Here is a 16,181-nt window from a genome sequence, read left to right as displayed (position 1 = left end):
GCCACCCAGGCAACCCGGAATTCTCTTCTTTTAATAGGAATTTGGCTCGCCTCATGTGATGCTTGCACTGTTGTACAGCCTGCTGCTTCCTCCCTGGGATAACTTGCTTACAGCTAAGGAGTCTGGAGGGTCACAGAGAGGTCACCTCTCACCGTTGGAACACATCAGCGTCCTCTTCCGGATTCCTTTGTAAAAGATAATTAGGGAAATACACATTTCCACCGTTTTCTTGGAAATAGCATCTTCTCGAAGCACAGTTTTGGTCATTTTTTAGAGTGTTCCACTTAATTCTGAGCATTTCCACTTAGAGATGATCAGTTATTTTACCTTTTTGCTCATTTCTGTTTTCTAATTTCTTTACAGTAAGAATGATAGGTACTGTGTAAATGAGCACTTACTACGTGCAAGGGCTTATGTGCATTCTCTTTTAATGTTCACAATAATAAGCAAAATGAGTTCAGTTCTAAGACCCTTTATAGCATCAGCTTACTTAATGCTTACCACAATTCAATGGGGATTTTTATGACCCCCATTTTCGAAGGAGGGAACTGAGGCAGACCTTCCGTGACTTGCCCGCTGGTCACTCAGGGGAAGTGGCAGAACCAGGCTTGAACCCAGGTGGTCCAGCTGTCCAACCCACTCCCTTAAAAGCTGAGCTGTGGCACATTTTGCTCCGTCATGTCCGGATTGCCTGCTACTGCCTGTATTTTATTGGGGCTGAAAGAGGTTTAACTAACTGGCCCGTGATGACAGAGCTGGGGAGACACTCAGATCCCCATGGTTCTAGAGCACAGATACCTTGCAATAATGTATTACAATGGACCTGTTTGGGAAAAGAAAGAAGAAAGAAATTGGGGGAGGCAGACAAGCACTCATATGCTGACACCACTTCCCTGTTTGCCATAAAATTGTTGTGTTTCCTCGGCTTTACAATGGGGTGTTTACAGACGTTCCTGTTAGAGAACTGTGGCTGCCACTGCTGGCCACTGCCTGAGCCCAGCTCTTCTAATGTCCTCCACTCCTTTTCCAGAGAGGAGAAAGGATGCCTCCTTCCCGGGACTGATGCCTCTGTTGCTGGTGGTCCCTCGGGAATTTTCGTGATTTCTGTGACTTTCCCGCTAGTCCCTACAACGGGGTTGGCCATACTGTAACTCACATTTGTGGGGCTAAGGGAGATCTCAGCTGGTATCTCTCATCCTGTGCTCGCTTCGGCAGCACATATACTAAAACTGGTATCTCTCATCCTTCACAAAACAACTCTTTCTCACCCACATGCCATTCTGTAGGTTAAGAACCCTTGATAAGAACCAGTTAAACGTTACGGAACCCGAGTGGGGAGTTTTCAGTGGGCTGGGGTGGCGTGGATCGGCTACTTCTTACCGACTGGTTTTAAAAAATTCAAAATCTTGCATTGCATTGGCTAAAAACCGCATGGTCTCTGCCTGTGAAATTCTCCGAGCCCTAGCACTGGACCCGTCCCAACGCAGACAGTCGACTGGCCTCTTTTCCGAAGGGAGGATGTCCAAATAAACATCTCCTCCCCCCTTGGGCCACACACGGAGAGAAGAAAGGGACAGGAGCTGTTGGCCCTAATGCATGTGTTTCTCTTCGCTCTGCCCTCCTCCGTCTTTATTTATTTGCCACCAGACAGAGGTGGCGCCCTTATTCCTCACAGGTGGATCAATATTTACAGCCACTGAGGGGCGACGTTGGTTCCCCCCTCCGTTTGGTAGGCTGCTGTGTAACAAAAGCTGCCTGTGTTTCTGGGGCTCTTCCCAGCTGCTAGCAGAGCTGCCGTTAGAATTACCCGAACTGAGCGATGGCCGGTTCAAAGGAATTCTGTTTGGAGCACCCACAGCCGTCTTCCTGTTTGCTGGGAAAGGAAAATAACCCGGCGACACGCAGGTAGGAGACCCAGAAGGCGGATATGTGGTTTATGGTAGACGTTTATTTCCCCCATCTTTATATTTTTCTCATGATCGCCTCAACGTTCTGATGTGTGATCACCACCGTCTATACGATTATAGTTATTTAGCCTCTGGAAGTTGAAAATTGAAGGTTGCATAGGTGCATATTAACAAGGGTGGTGCTGATAAATAAGAAATTGGGGCAGCTGATCACAACAGCGTTTTTAAATTAATGAATGCGATTGGCTTTAATTATAAAAAAAATACATATGTCTAGCAGGCTTCCTCAATAAGCCTCTTTTTATGCTGACTGTGGCACATTTTTCCTCAAATAATTGCAGAGCTCAGCTTTATCATTAAGCAGATGGTTTCTATTAATTCCCAAGGAAAGTAAATGATTGCAATTTACCAAATACTCAAAACTCGAAGATTCTGGAGTTCAGTCCTACGACTTCAGGCATGACTCTATGGGCCATCCTTTTTTTCAAGGGATGCAGAGGCGAGGAGCCTTTCTGACAATTTCATAATATCTCCCATTTTAAATAAGGGCTTTGAAAGTCATTTTGAACATCCTCAAACCTGAATTAGAGCTAAATCCCTGTTGCCTGGCTGGTTCTAAATTTCTGTAGTGTTTTTGGTCTCTGTTTTCATTGTTTTGTTAGTGGAGAAGGGGTTGAAAATGTAGATAAATTTGAATGCCAGCTGAGAAGAGTTAAAAAAAAAAACTCTGAAAATGCAGGCAGTGCCACAGAGGTTATTTCTTTTAATCAAATGCTACGTTGATGCTTTGCCCTATTGGACAACACGTGTGAGATCATTTCACTGGCAGTTTCAAAGAGAAGAGAGCCTGGTGGAGAATAACTCCTTGCAAGTCCGCCCCATTAAAAAACTAATGTTTGCAGGGGAATTCTTCAGACTTGTTGATTTTAACAATACTATTGATTCCTCTCTTCATTTTAAAGTTGAATAATTTGCTCACCAAATTCTGGCTTGGGTGGGTTACCGTGTACGGGGGCCTAGGGCTAGAAGGAGAAAGGATCATGTTCCTGATTCCAAGGGCTCATGAAGCAGGTAAACCAAGGCAGTTCTGTGAGCTATGCAGACGGGCCACGCCTCAGGACCTGGGCGGGTGTCAAGGAAGAATCAGGACTGAAATAGCACTACAGCTGAGATTACAAGGATGACTAGAAGCTTCCAGGTTGTAGGCACGGTGGTGAGGGAAGAGTGTGTCAGAGGGGCCCCAAGGTAGGGTAGACACAGGGACCTCTCAGGTAATTAGATGATGCCAGAATGCAAATTTTAAGGGCAGAGTGTTGGAAGCTCAGGTCAGACTGGTTGGCTAAGGTCGGCTAATGACGCCCTTTCTGTCTTGCTAAGAGGAGTTAAGATTTTAATCCTAGAGGTAATACTCTTTGAGGCAGCATCCAGAGAAAAGGTAGATTAGAGAAGGTGGGACAAGACTGGGGAGATGAGTAAGTAGTTTGTTGCCAAACTGAGGGAAGAGAAAGCAAGGAGTCTGTGGTGACTTTTTTAAGTTTCTGGTTTGGATAGCTGTTGGAGGAGGCATGCGCCCTCTGTGAGAAAGGGACTGCGGGAGGAGAAAGCAGAGGGTGCCTTTGAGTCACTGAGAGTTGATGGTCATTTTGCAGGGGGAGGGGTGGAGGGTGAGGGGGGTACACATGGTCCCAGAGCATAAAGGAGACCTGTGGCTTTGAGCCATGGTAGGCCCTGACCTGAGAGCTCTGAGCCTGGCTCATGGAGGTATAGAAAGACAGGCTTACCAGCCACGGATATTTTACTTCTGGGCTTTTTAACGGTTCTGTACTCACACAAACCCCTTCCGTGTGGATTCTGCAATAGTGTGTGTGGCGTATGCTCTTACCCCCACCGAACTTCAGTAGTACCATTGGTGCTGCCCCACGTGCCTGGGAACGCCCAGAAGTCGGGGCCGCTGGGGTGGGCCCAAGCCCTTCATTGATGGCACTCCTCGAATTTCTAACCAAGCTTCCTATTGGGGGGAGGCAGCCCTTATCTAGAGAGCTCAAGCTCTCTCCCTTCTTCTTTCTTTGTTTATTTACGATTTTTTATTTGTTTGTCAGAGAGAGAGAGAGAGCACCCAGCAGGAGGAGCGGGAGGCAGAGGGGAAAGCAGGCTCCCTGCTGAACAAGGAGCTCAACGCAGGACTCGATCCCAGAACCCTGGGATCATGACCTGAGCCAAAGGCAGAGATATCCAACCGACTACGTCAGCCAGGCGTCCCTCTCTCCCGTCTTACACACCAGATCTCAGAACCGTCTGAGATGCAGGTGTGCAGCCTTATCATTAGTTTACACCGGAGCTGGCGCTGACACAGGACAACACGTTCTGTCTGAAATAATGACCTGGGCCTCCCTTACCTCCTCTGCAAATACTGCCTCTCTAACCCTGCCCACCCCGTCGCTTTTGGGCCACCGGCCCTGAAAGCGGGTGTGCTGGCTCAGTGGAAGTCAATCTTTTGCACCCCTTATTTGCCACTTAGCTTATACGGCTTACGCAGGAAGTCGTTCTGGTGCGTGCGGACACCTTACACTTTTTCTGGATTGAACTCTCCTTATGGATTAGCCGATACTATCCTCTTTGCTTCCCCTACTCTGTCTTTTATGGTATGATTATTATGAGCTAAAGAAGCACATAATAAATATTTCTGTGTGAAGATATGAGGGGGTCTTAAAGATATAGGATACATTTTTTTCTACTACATAGACTGCGAGTGTTTAACATTGATTTTCCTCTCTTACAAATTGAAATGTTCAGTTATAAACATAGCTGCCTTTAGTAGACAGCTAGTGTTACTAATCGGAGAACCATGGAAGTAGGTTTATCCAATGTCCAGCTTTTCATCTGAATTGGCCTAATCATAACAGCTAATGTTACTCGAGCATCCTGTATGTTAGCTTTAAAATAACATACATGTTATTTTATTAAAGACAAACAAGTCTTTAAAAATAACATCATGAGTTGGGTGTATTTTTTTTCCTCCATTTTACAGATGGGGAACATGGGCCTCAGACAAGGTAAGGAAGCTGCCCACAGACACACAGCTATGAAGAGGCAAAACAGGGACGTGTGTCCAGCTGGGGGTCCACTCCAACTTCAAAGCCTGGGGTTGTATCCACTGAAGAGTGCTCAGGCTCTTGTGTGTCCATTGCATTCCATAATCTTCCCAGGAACCCTCTGGAAACCTATTGCTAGCTTATGTACAGATGATTACATGTCTGGCTACCAAGCCCTTGCTCTGTCAACTGTATACCATTTCCTCTTACTAGCACTTGCTGGGAAAATGCCTCTGGTGCGGGTTTGAGGTAGCTCCTAAGAACCTTCCCATTCTAAGATTCTCTGTATTAAAAGCTAGATAGATCCAGAAAATACCATGACAGGGAATGAAATTATTCCAGCTACGGAAAGTAACCTGCTCTAGATTGCTTTTGTTAGTGAGACTGCATGAATCCTTGGAACCTGCAGCTGATTATAAGGAACAAAATCAAACATGTAGGTTTTATTTTGTCAGGCTACCATAATCAAAATGGCTCGTTTGAATCCCTTTCTTTTCCCTTCTTGCAAAAGTGTTGAAATGCAATGAAAGTGAGGGGCCTGAAGACTAAGCAACCAAACAAAGAAATAGAGTTCTTAGACTATTTATCAAACAACATCATTTAGCCAGTAAATTTAAGAGTTTTATTGCCTTGCTAGAAAACTCGATGCTCACTGCAGTTGGCTTCAGAAATTCTAGAGTACTAAGTGGAAGATTCACTGCTTGAAAGGGTTCCAAGTGAAGAAGAATATTTTTCTCAAATATTCCCGAAAGCTGGCTAGTACAGGGTCTGCAGCAAGTCAGGTGAAAAGTTCCTTCCATGGTATGAATCTGTTTTTATTTAACTTGTATTAGTGTCCACTACTCCCATTTTGCCTCTGTGTAACATAGTTTTGTCTGTGATTGATTACCAGTCCATTTCAAATTTATGTATACTGTGATTTAATTAACCTTACCCTTAAGCAATGTATTTTGAGACATATTAATGAGGTGGGAGTCTTTTCAGAGTTTTCATAATTTTATACGTCCTTTTTTTTTTTTTGTCTTGACATCAAACTTTGAAGTTCTACAAGGGAAAAGGCTGAGTTCTGAGCCTGTAGGACTCCAAGGAAGATCTCCCATATATTTTTAAGCCTGTTTACTCCTTAATGTTTAGAAAAGATTACTTTCTTAAACCTAAATTTCTCTTTTCTCTACTGCTGAATAAGAATTTACTTGGGGCGCCTGGGTGGCTCAGTGGTTTAAGCCTCTGCCTTCGGCTCGGGGCATGATCTCAGGGTCCTGGGATCGAGCCCCACATCGGGCTCTCTGCTCAGCAGGGAGCCTGCTTCTCCCTCTCTCTCTGCCTGCTTCTCTGCCTACTTGTGATCTCTCTCTGTCTATCAAATAAATAAATAAAAATCTTTAAAAAAAAAAAAAAGAATTTACTTGAGGGGCGCCTGTGTGGCTCAGTGGGTTAAAGCCTCTGTCTTTGGCTCAGGTCATGGTCCCGGGGTCCTGGGATCGAGCTCTGAATCAGGCTCTCAGCTCAGCAGGGAGCCTGCCTCCCTCTCTCTCTCTCTGCCTGCCTCTCTGCCTACTTGTGCTCTCTGTCTGTCAAATAAATAAATAAAATCTTTAAAAAAAAAAAAAAAAAAGAAAAAGAATTTACTTGAAAAATAGTTTTTGGCTATAGAAATGCTTTACAGAGTCATTGAAGTTAGTTTCATGATGGTCCTTTAAAAATATTTTAATATGTTGAATTTTAATGTTTTCCAAGAACATAGCAAAATAAGATACAACGAGCCAATTTAATGTATGTGACTTTCAGAGATTATGTATTTCTTCAGCCTTCTGCTCAGGGCATACTTGCTATGAGAAACTGCAGAATGAATCCTGGCTTTGTGCGTTTGGGTCTCCATGTCCTTCATTCAGTGACAATCAATGAATATCTTTAAAACCTCCTAATTGTGCTAGTTGCTGTCAGAATTCAGTGTGTTAGCCCTGGGAATTTATACCTATTTCTCCTCCAAAGCAAGACACAGGAAAAACAGCTCATCCTCCTCTATTGTAACGGGAAGTCAAAATAATGACTAGAAATTTTAAATTATCTAGACATATGGAGGTCAATATCAGAAGGAATAACTATAAGGGTTAAAAGTGATTGACTCCAGGGGCACCTGGGGGGCTCAGCTGGTTAAGTTTCTGCCTTCAGCTCAGGTCATGATCTCCGGGTCCTGGGATCAAGCCCCTTGTGGAGGGCTCCCTGCTCAACGGGGAGCTTGCTTTTCCCTCTCCCTCCCCCCCCCCACCTCCTTCCCTCCATGTTCTCTCTCTCACTCTTTCACTCTCTCTCTCTCTCTCAAATAAATAAAATAAAATAAAATACTTAAAAGAAAAAGTGTTAATTCTGGTAACCAGACTACTACTGTTTGTGTTGTAAGCCTTTTTTTTTTTTAAAGATTTTATTTATTTGTTTGACAGAGCGATCACAAGTAGGCAGAGAGGCAGGCAGAGAGAGAGGGGGAAGCAGGCTCCCCGCCAAGCAGAGAGCCTAATGCGGGGCTCGATCTCAGGACCCTGAAATCATGACCTGAGCTGAAGGCAGAGGTTTAACCCACTGAGCCACCCAGGCGCCCCTGTTGTAAGCCTTTTACTGCTGTTTTAGTCTTAAAAACAATTGCATATATATTACTTTAAACAAAAAAAAGTTAACACATAACTTATCTTACCAGATGGTTAGCATTGTTCTTAGAGTTCTGGGTAGAGATTGAATCCCATCCTTATCCTGATGCAATCTCCTGTCCAGCAAAGGGTCTACCATCTTACTTGGAAAGTAGAGTAATTCCAACTTTACCTGGAGGTAGGCCCATGAACGTAACATTGGGGGACAAAAGTGGGGATATTTTTGCCTCACTGGATTCACAGCCCAAATAATGAATGTTGCAGAAGGATCGTGCTTGGTAGACTGCAAATACGACATAAAGAATAACAATGACAATAGGAAAGATTATTGAGGAATAGGATATTAACACAATACCAAAAAATTACATCTACTAACCATTAGTAAAGGGAAAAAAATTCCCTTGGAATAGAGACATCTGGTGCTCACCAATTTAATCAAGTGATTTCTCCTAAATTCAGTGGTAATGGGACAGTCTGATATGTCCTTTGTTGTGAAGGAATATGAAGTATATAACATCACCCATGACATCTTTTTTCCAAGAATGTTTAACCTAATGTAATCAGCAGGAGATAGAAGGGCTCACAGAATATGGTAACAGACAGTATAAGGAAACAACCAAATGTAGAACATGGGCCCTTCTATGAGACAGCTGTTCTGACTCTTCAAAAGTCATTGTCATTTGGCTAAAAAAAAAAAAAACAAAAAACAAAACGGGGCTGCTATTCTATTCTAGACCGAAAAGACTGAAGAGACCTTGTGACCAACCGTTAATGGGTTCCAGCTAGGAGGGGGGAAAGCTGCTAGTGAACCATTTGTAAAACAAATGGAACATTTCAGACAGAGGCTTTGAAAACCCGAGTTTTGTAACCTTACCTGCTTTGATAGTGTCGACAAAAGCAAGAGCCACAAGAGCTCTATCTTGGTGAAATCTAGCCATGTCATAGGTTCTCAGTGCTCCCCTCTCTGTGACTTTCCTCACACTCTGCCCATGGAACAACCAGGGCCGTAGCTTCCAGAGTGGCCTCCTAGAAGATTGCTACTGTTCCCTGGACATGCCATCTTCCTCTCAGTGCTTCATTTCCTTGGTAGTGTAAAATAACTACACCAATGATAGGAGGCTGATGATAGGAGTTTGACCAGCCTTTGGGACTGTTGCTGAGACCACTGGCTCTTCTCCCCAGTGAGGAAAATGGTTCTTGCTTGACCTCGGTCATTTCTACTCTCAGAAGAAAAGAGAGGTGTTGGCACAATTCTTGTAGAGGCAACAACCAAACTAGATAATTAAAGACAAAAACAATACTCTTTTTGACCTGAATAAGTAAAAAATTTCCTCTGTACAATGTAAATTATACATTTAGTTGCCAACTTCTACTTTGTTCTGGGTTGTCCAGACCTTACTTCACCAACTCCATGACTTAGCTATCTTCTAGAAGAGTATGTCTTATGTTGTTGACTATATTTGGATATGTGTCTTGAGATTGTACTTCAGTGTCTGAATTATTATTTTTTACTTATTTTGTAAGTTGGTAACTCTTCATGCTCTTCACCTGTTTTCCCTGTCCTCCACCCCCTTCCCTCTGGGGACCACCAGCTTTTCTCTGTATTTATGAGTGTGTTTCTGTTTTGTGTTGTTTTATTTTAGATTCCATACGTAAGTGAAATCATCGTATTTGTCTTTCTTTGTCTGACTTATTCTACATAGTTTATACCCTCTAGGTCCATCCATGTTGTCATAAGTGACAATATCTCATTCCTTTTTATGGCTGAGTAATATTCTGTTGTATATATATACCAATTCTTCTTTATCCATTCATCTATTGTTGGACACTTGGGTTGCTTCCATTTCTTGACCATCGTAAATAATGCTGCAATAAACATAGGGTGCATATGTTTTCAAATTAGTGTTTTCATTCTCTTTGGGTAAATACTCAGAAGTGGAATTACTGGATCATATGATATTTTCACTTTTCATTTTTTGGAGGACTTTCGTACTGGTTTCCATCAATTTATACAGGGTTTCCTTTTCTCCATATCCTTGCCAGTACTTGTTATTTCTTGTCTCTTTGATTCTAGCCATTCTGACAGGTCTAAGGTGATATCTCATTTTGGTTTTGAATTGTAGTTCTCTGATGATTACTGATGTTGGACACCTTTTCATGTGTGTCTATTTGCCATCTATATCTCTTCTTTGGAAAAAGGTCTATTCGGATCCTCTGCCCTTTTTAATATCAGATTATTCACTTTTTAAATGTTGAGTTGTATGAGTTCTTTATATGTTTTGTTGTTAATGCCTTACTAAATATATAATTTGCAAATATCTTCTCCCATTCAGTGGGTTCCCTTTTCATTTTGTCTGTTTCCTTTGCCTGAGGAGAGGTATCCAGAAAAATGTTGCTAAGGCCTATGTCCAAAAGATCACCACCTACTTTTTTTTTTTAGTTCTGTGGTTCCAGGTCTTACATTTAGGTTTTTTTTTTAATTAATTTTTTATTTTTTATAAACATATATTTTTATCCCCAGGGGTACAGGTGTGTGAATCACCAGGTTTACACACTTCACAGCACTCACCAAAGCACATACCCTCCCCAATGTCCATAATCCCACCCCCTTCTCCCAAATCCCCTTCCCCCAGCAACCCTCAGTTTGTTTTGTGAGATTAAGAGTCACTTATGGTTTGTCTCCCTCCCAATCCCATCTTGTTTCATTGATTCTTCTCCTACCCACTTAAGCCTCCATGTTGCATCACCACTTCCTCATATCAGGGAGATCATATGATAGTTGTCTTTCTCTGCTTGACTTATTTCGCTAAGCATGATACGCTCTAGTTCCATCCATGTTGTCGCAAATGGCAAGATTTCATTTCTTTTGATGGCTGCATAGTATTCCATTGTGTATATATACCACATCTTCTTGATCCATTCATCTGTTGATGGACATCTAGGTTCTTTCCATAGTTTGGCTATTGTGGACATTGCTGCTATAAATATTCAGGTGCATGTGCCCCTTTGGATCACTACGTTTGTATCTTTAGGGTAAATACCCAATAGTGCAATTGCTGGGTCATAGGGCAGTTCTATTTTCAACATTTTGAGGAACCTCCATGCTGTTTTCCAGAGTGGCTGCACCAGCTTGCATTCCCACCAACAGTGTAGGAGGGTTCCCCTTTCTCCACATCCTCGCCAGCATCTGTCATTTCCTGACTTGCTGATTTTAGCCATTCTGACTGGTGTGAGGTGATATCTCATTGTGGTTTTGATTTGTATTTCCCTGATGCCGAGTGATATGGAGCACTTTTTCATGTGTCTGTTGGCCATCTGGATGTCTTCTTTGCACATTTAGGTTTTTAATCTCTTTCTTGTTAATTCTGTGTATGGTGTAAGAAAGTGATCCAGTTTCATTCATTTGCATGGAGGTGTCCAACTTTCCCACCACCATTTATTGAACAGACTTTTTTCTCCTGTAGTATATTCTGGCTTCCTTTGTCATAAATTAATTGTCCATATGAGCATGAGTTTATTTCTAGGCTCTCTATCCTGTTCCATTGACGTATATGTCTGTTTTTGTGTCAGTACCGTACTGTTTATATTACTGTATCTTTGTCCTATATCTTGAACTCTGGGATTGTGATATCTCCAGCTTTGTTCTTTCTCAAGATTGCTCTGGCAAATCAAATCCATACAAATTTTAGGATTACTCCTTCTAGTTCTGTGAAAAATACTGTTGGTATTTTGATAGGGATTTTGTTAAATCTGTAGATTGTTTGGGATATGTTGACAGATTTAATTCTTCTAGTCCATGAGCATGGAATATCTTTCCATTTGTTTGTTCTTATCAATTTGGATGGCTTTTATTTCTTTTTCTTCTCTGATTGCTGTCGATAGAACTTCTAAAACTATGTTGGATAAAACTGATGAGAGTGGACATCCTTTTCTTATTCCAGATTTTAGAGTAAACACTTTTTAATTTTTCATCATTGAGTCTGTGTGTACTTGTCATACATGGCCTTTATTATGTTGGTGTGTTCCCTGTTCCCTCTATACTCACTTTGTTAAGAGTTGTTGAATTATTTTATCTCTGAGATAAAATAATCTAGAGAATGATTCTGAACAAACAGATAATATACTTGTTTTTAAAAAACAAATCCCCAGGGCACCTGGGTGGCTCAGTGGGTTAGGCCTCTGCCTTCGGCTCAGATCATGATCTCAGGGTCCTGGGATCGAGCCCCGCATCGGGCTCCTTGCTCAGCAGGGAGCCTGCTTCCCTCTCTCTCTCTCTCTCTCTCTCTCTCTGCCTGCCTCTCTGCCTACTTGTGATCTCTGTCTGTCAAATAAATAAATAAAATCTTAAAAATAAATTAATTAATTAATTAATTAAAAAATAAAAAACAAATCCCCAAATACCTCTTTCATTTCTTAAATACATATTTTGTATTTATTAAGGGAAGATTTCTAAGTACAAACACAAACTAAAGGGTCTTAAAGGGGCATAATAGGGGTGAAGGAAAATATTTCATTGCCACTGAGCTCTGATAAATCATTTTTAAATCTAATAGAAATAATTAACATTCATTTAACACTGACTGCTAAGTACTTACTTATTGCAGTAAATATTGTACATAAGGTCAGTATTACAACCTTAGTCTCATTCCCACTTTATAGATGAAAAAACTGCGTCTTAAAGAGGTAGCTCACTTCCTCAAGCCCACATGGTGAGGGAACTGAGTGGAGAACCAGTATGCAGGCAGCAACTCCAGCCCCAAGTTCTCACCTATCCGCCTGCCATCCTCTTTCTGTCAGAGCTGTCTACTCTCCTCCTGAGGGAAAAACAAATACTGTCATTGAGTTACCTTCCCAAAGTGACAAGAGAGTTTGGGAACCTCAGCACAAACTTGCACTGGCTTAGGTTATGTAGCAAAAATAAAAGTACTGATTTAACTCTTAAAATATTTCCATCTTATAATTTGTCAAACAAGATCTTAAACAAACCACAGGGAGGTTCGTGATGCATACACAGTATAATCCTGATGAACTTGACGAGGTGGAGTGACTTTATGTTGTATTAATTGTGGTTGATTTTCTCCTCACATCGGCTAGAATGCCAACTGGAAGAGATATCAAATATTCTTCTGTAGGACATTGGATTGTAATTAAAGAGCTCTGTTCCACTGCTTCTTTAACTTTCTCTGAAGTCCAAAATCAAAACCAGAACTCTAGCATACTTGACATTTCTTTCAGTCTTGTGCATTAATAAAACTCTTTTTCTTATTGCTTTGTAAGGAACACATTTAGAAAGGCACAAAGGGCTCTTATTTCCTTGGAAACTGAATACATAAATATGTGACTTTTAAACACAAAAATGACTGACCTTTTAAACCTAACTACAAGGTTCTTAATTAATAACTGATTACATATAGTGATTACTGAGATTTCTGGAAAAATGGACAATGCTGATAGAAAACTATGGTAAGAATTTACAGAGGTGTTTGCTCATACCGCCACAACTGTCAGCTGTTCCATAAAAAAGGTTGCTAACTATTTTCAGGGTAGGATGTATGGTCTCAGTAACATAAAGGCACACTTAAAATTTCTGATTGCATTGTTTTCTAAGTATTTTAATCATTTTCTAATTTTGAGATAAAGCTTGGCTATTCAATTGTTTGTCATGATAAGAGACTATTTGGTGTCCATTCCACTATCAAATATACATTATATATTTTTTCTCAACTCTTTCTTAAATTATTTTCAGCATATATGCTGTAACAAAATTTACAGTTCATTTTAAAGCCATCAAAAAGGAGGAATTCCCATGTGTTTTCTTGAAGTTGACATAGTATAGCTACCAGTATCTTACTTTTAAGAAATAGAAGGCATGTCTTTTAAGGGAAAAAAAAAAAAAAAAGTGTATTTATATGTAACACTGAAGCAGTCTGTGCCAAACATCATGTACCTGTAGACAGGAAAATTGACTCTTAGGTATCCCTGAAGTCTACGGTCCATGATGAGAGATGTGAAGAACTTAAGGGGTTCTCTCGTAAGGAGTTTAAAACCTAATTGGGAAGGCAAAAAATCATATGCACTAAACTATTAGACACTAACACTTGCAGTATTCACTGTGATACCGAGCTGGAACCTTAATACTCTATTGATTACTTGGAGCAGTCCTACTTGGAGCTTATTAGGACAGAGAATCTCAGACCACACCCCTGACCTACTGTATCAGAATCGGTATCCTAGCAAGATCCCCAGGTGAATACCATGCATGTTTAAGTGTGAGAAACACTGAGCTAGAATAATGCAAGCAGAGTGTTTTAGACCCTGCAGCATTGTCCAATAGAACTTTCTCCAGTGATGGAAATGGTCTTGGGGGGGGGGGGGCATCCAGTGTGATAGCCACTAGCTTATATGGCTTCTGAGCATTCGAAATGTAGGTAGTGCAGCTGAGGCACTAAATTTTTAATTCCAAATCTAAATTTGGCCTGGGGCTAGTGGCTACCATTTTGGGCAGTGCAGGAGGAGAACACTGGATTAAGAATCAAAAGATAAAATACTGTTTCAACACACTCTGCCTTCTGTATGGAGCACCTTTTCATCTGTAGATGATTGCTTGGATTAGGTGATCTCACAGTTTTTATTTTAGTGTAACTGTCACAGCACTGTTTCCGTGGGAAGAACGCTTCTTCGAAACAGCCAAGTCTTGACATGCCATTTTTAGAGTACATTCTGGGCAGAGTCATCAAGGCAGGAAGGAATGAAAGATGGATTTACTAATTAGTGGCTCCACAAAGGAGGAGAGCGTGGTTTGATCATCAGCACATATGAAATATTCAGAAAATGTCTTGTCCCCTGTTGTATCCCTAAGGCGCAGATCACTGGGACATGGCAAACACTCTCTAAATACTTGTTGCCTGAATGAACAGGATGGTTAAATGAATACTCAGATAACCAAACGGAGTTGTTTCTCAAGTCCCTTAGCTTTGGTCTGTATTACAGGGGTTTTGTTTTATTCTGTTTTCTTTCTTGTTCCTTTGTAAATTTGTTTAAGAATAGTCTCCCCTCAGGCCCCAGCTAGAGGAAAACAGAGACAAATCAGTGGCATTTTTGTGTTGAGGGGGGTGTTTTAATATAACAGCATCCCAAATAAGATCTTTATGTTGAGATTTTGTAAATATAATAAATATAAGAAGTGAAAAGAGGGGTGCCTGGCTGGCTCAGTTGGTGGAGCTCCTGATCTTGGGCTGATGAGTTCCAGCTCCGTATTAGGTGTGGAGATTAACATAAATCTTAAAAAAAAAAAAAAAGAAGAAGAAGAAGAAAACGAAAGAACTCTACAGGTGGATACATATAATGTTACCACTTGATTTAAGGGCATTGCTAATCATATGTATACTTACCAGGACCCCCACGGCCACTAAAAATGGGTTAAATTTGCTGTGATTTGGGCATGAAACTTCATGAGTCTTGCTAGCAGACAGGGCAAGAGACATACACAGGTGCATACCACATAAGGAAGAGATTTGAGAGATGAAAGGGTGGGCAAGAGAACAGGAAGAGGTAGAAGGAGACAGTGATGAGCTCAGGGGCCATTGAAGCAACCTGCCCATTCGTGGGCCCACAGGAGCTGGTGGCATCTCAGCCGGGTACACAGGGTTCAGGAACTTGGGAGCGGGGGTCTTCTGCACATGTGTTCAGGGATTCAGGAGAGAGAATTGAGCAAGTTTGCAGGGCCCAATGAAGAACTCCCATTGCTGAGGACTAGGGCACGCAAGAGGGGAGGGAGGCAGGATGCCAGAGCTCTTGCTTAGGTCCTGGGCACTGGAGCCTGAGCTTGGGAGGATGGCTAATGTTCAGTCTCACTAAGGAGATTGCTGGACGTAGAACCAATCTGGGGAAAATACAGTCACTGGTCAGGAGGAGACGTTAGCCACAGGGATCTCAGGCTGGGAAAGGCCAAGGAAAGTTCCCAGAGCTGATGTGGTTTTATAGCAGCTAGAGGTGTTGTTGATACTGGCCCTCTTGTGGTGTCCCTCCTTAACATTCTGTCCTTAGCTTCCTGGGTTGATTTCTTTCTTCAGCAGCTTCATTTCTGGAAACAGACTGGAGTGCATTCCAATCCCCTTAGTTCCAGTCCTTAAGTCTTTCTGCTCGTGGGACAGCTACTAATGCTGAGTGTTCATCTTTCGGATCTCCTTATCTTTTGACCTCTGCAGGATCAAGCCTTTCATTATATAGTTCAGTGGGAGAGACTTCTGTCTAGACCAGAGAACCAAGAGATTTCTTTTTAACTGAGTGCTGATTTTACTGCACTGCGTTCAGCGTGTAGGTAAATTATCATGCAGGCATGCTAACCTGTGCGTCCTGCCCCTCCCCTCTAGAGTAGCTGATGGGCTCCCGGGAGGAAAGCGGCCATGTTCGTCAGGGTCGTCCTGCCCCTAGCGCAAGTATGGCACAACTCAAGCAGCCAGTAAGCATGTGTTGACCGCTGGCTGTATGCACCTGCATTTTTTTTTTTTTAAGATTTTATTTATTTATCAGAGAGAGAG

General features: G+C 41.8%; 1 protein-coding gene across 3 annotated transcripts in view; it reads left to right on the top strand.

The window, feature by feature from the left end:
* PRICKLE1 (prickle planar cell polarity protein 1) overlaps window positions 1-16,181 on the top strand; it is a 116,565-nt gene that overhangs the window by 35,099 nt on the left and 65,285 nt on the right. Inside the window, exon 1 of one of the 3 annotated variants that reach the window (XM_082742268.1) lies at window positions 1,805-1,905. The exons of the other annotated variants lie outside the window; for them this stretch is intronic. The gene's annotated coding sequence lies outside the window, so the exon portion shown is untranslated. Of the gene's footprint in view, window positions 1-1,804; window positions 1,906-16,181 lie in introns of those variants that run through there. 3 annotated transcript variants of the gene reach the window in all.

This window comes from Mustela nivalis (assembly GCF_964662115.1).
Source record: "Mustela nivalis genome assembly, chromosome: 7".
Classification (NCBI taxonomy): Eukaryota; Metazoa; Chordata; class Mammalia; order Carnivora; family Mustelidae; genus Mustela; species Mustela nivalis.
This window is presented reverse-complemented; position numbering and strand designations above follow the sequence as displayed.